Genomic DNA, 2,500 nt, shown 5'->3' on the forward strand with positions numbered 1-2,500 from the left:
GTCTCTGTGTGTGTATTTGTGTGTTTCCAAACTAATGTCCTGCATTCTATAATATAATCAATAGTATATTAGAAGGATATGTAGTATTTTCTTGTGACAAAGACAAGTCTATCGGAAGACCGCAATGATGACCATGCCTCGACGACTTCACTACAATCTCTGTGTCAAGGTTCTACTAGATCAGGGTTGGTGAAGATTGGAACCACAAAACCCTTTAAATACATAATCTAGTTTTGCTGAAAGTGGGCTGCACCATCTCCAGAAGTAACAGAACATTTTACATGGCGATCGGTAACAAAGTGACATCAATACAGTTTTTAAAATTTTCTGCTCTTGTTTGAATATCGAATTTGCAAAACTTTAATTTCAATATTCTGATTTACTGATTCTCAGCGATAATTGCAACAACATCAACGACAACGATAGATTTTGAAATGTGAATAAGTAAACAAAAATACAAATATATGTTACCCGTGTTTGTAAATTATAGACAAAAGCAAATGTACAATTTGAATGATATCAAAATTTGCGGCCGCTGCACTTGTAGTGTTTGGTAAAGACCTGGCTCACACCGACCCGCACCCAAAGAGGACCGTAAAGAGAAAACTAATCTGCTTTAATCCTCTATTTAACTTAAAGGTTTCCACCAACGTAGCCACGGATTTCCAGTCATTGGTTAAGAAGTATTTCTCCGGGTGCCACAATCACTATAAGCTCTAAAACCTACATAACCTCAAAGTGACCTATTCTTGCCTAGATAATAATACTTCTAACATTGTACGCTAAAACTGATAAGAATATGCACTTGCACAATCGCCAACCCTTGTAATTGTCAAAATCCCACCAGATTCTTTCTAGGGGGATCCTGTCTCTCAAGAGCTGTAATCTACAGAAGCACCCTCACACTATAAGTGGGCATTACAAGGCACTACTCGGGCATGACGGCCAACGCCTTCAAGAGAAGGAACAGGCGGCATATGCACTCGCTTGTATGCAGGAATAGACAAATTTTCACCTCGTTATCTCATTTTCAAGGGAGGCCCCGAGACTTCCGAAATGAAAGCCCTAACATCGAATGAACTGGGCCCTACCCTACTCACTCGGCGCCTGCAAATGTCAACTCAGCTCTGCGAAAGACTGCACATTTTCATGTCCTCCTGGTGAACTTCAAGCCACTGGCTGCTGACAACTCAAATATACCAGCTTAATATTGGCTTCTCCTCAACTCTGGTTGCCTCGCAACCAAAAACAGATTTCCTAACCAGCAATGACTACGCAAACCGCAGATCGACTTCACAGCCTTATGCCACTCCCTGCAACCCCTACATTCGCCTCTATAAACATGGACCTCGCACGCAAACACATACATATCTATGTTCACATACGAATATATATAATCGCGCGCGCACACACACTCATATTCACGACTATGTAGTATAATTTTACCCCCCTCTCTTTTCACCTGTATACGCCACCAAATCTCGGTCGAACGTCTATTCCATACTCCCTCTAGCAAAACTGTTTCAACTTCACTACCTTACATTTGTACGCCTGCGCGTACAAATGCCAAAGCATGAATATATACACACACATGCTCAGACTAAAACAACTCACGTACGCATACATGCTGTTCCAAACAAATACGCATGCACTCATACACAAATACAAGACTACATACTTACGTACTCAGTCCCATGCATGTATCCGAAACTCGTCCGAGCGCATACGCGTATGCACCAGGCATTAACGCGCCCATATTCGCACACTCATATACGTAAACTCATTCAACCAATAATGTACTCCACATCCACACACACATAGATATATACACACACATATACATATACACATACACACATCCCCTCTTTCTCTCTCTCTCTCTCTCTCTCTCGCTGCCTTCACTTGGGAGCAGACATCTAGACGCCACCAGGTTCCTGTCCAGCCATGCTACACAATTAATTCCACTTTCTAGTGCATCTGGTGTCGCTGATTTGCCAATATCACTTAACAACACCACGACTAATAGCATCCCATCTTATTTTGCAGCAGCTACGTTGAACTTCCTTTATCTCTCCATTCGGTTATTCGAACCTGCTCGATGTATGTTTCTGTTATAAACAAACGAAACATTAAGTAACATGGAGCCAAATAAAATCGTTTTAAATAATGATAACAATAATGATATTAGCAATAACAATATTAATACTCAATGCCACAGATGTGCTTCTCAGTTGTTTGAGCATGTCTCTTACTGAGTGTGCCCTTTAGTGTCTGATGATATGCGCATCTCTGAAGATAAACGGTTGTGGGGGAACATCATAGCCATGCTGTGAGAGGAATTATTCGCTGTTTCAATAGCTCATCTCTGGAAACATGGGTGTTTCATTGACCGTCATTAAACAAACTTTATTCAGAGACCTTTTGAGCAGGATTGGCTACTCAACTTGAAGAAAATTCTAACTCGGTCCTAACTGCAAGGTGATGCGCTGTTTTTGTTGAT

General features: G+C 41.1%; 1 protein-coding gene across 7 annotated transcripts in view; it reads right to left on the reverse strand.

Annotated features, from left to right (window-relative positions):
* Window positions 1–2,500, reverse strand: part of LOC115217118 (gonadotropin-releasing hormone II receptor-like) — a 583,545-nt gene that overhangs the window by 200,879 nt on the left and 380,166 nt on the right. The gene's annotated exons all lie outside the window — the stretch shown is intronic.

The sequence above is a fragment of the Octopus sinensis genome, linkage group LG11, assembly GCF_006345805.1.
Source record: "Octopus sinensis linkage group LG11, ASM634580v1, whole genome shotgun sequence".
NCBI classification, from domain to species: Eukaryota; Metazoa; Mollusca; class Cephalopoda; order Octopoda; family Octopodidae; genus Octopus; species Octopus sinensis.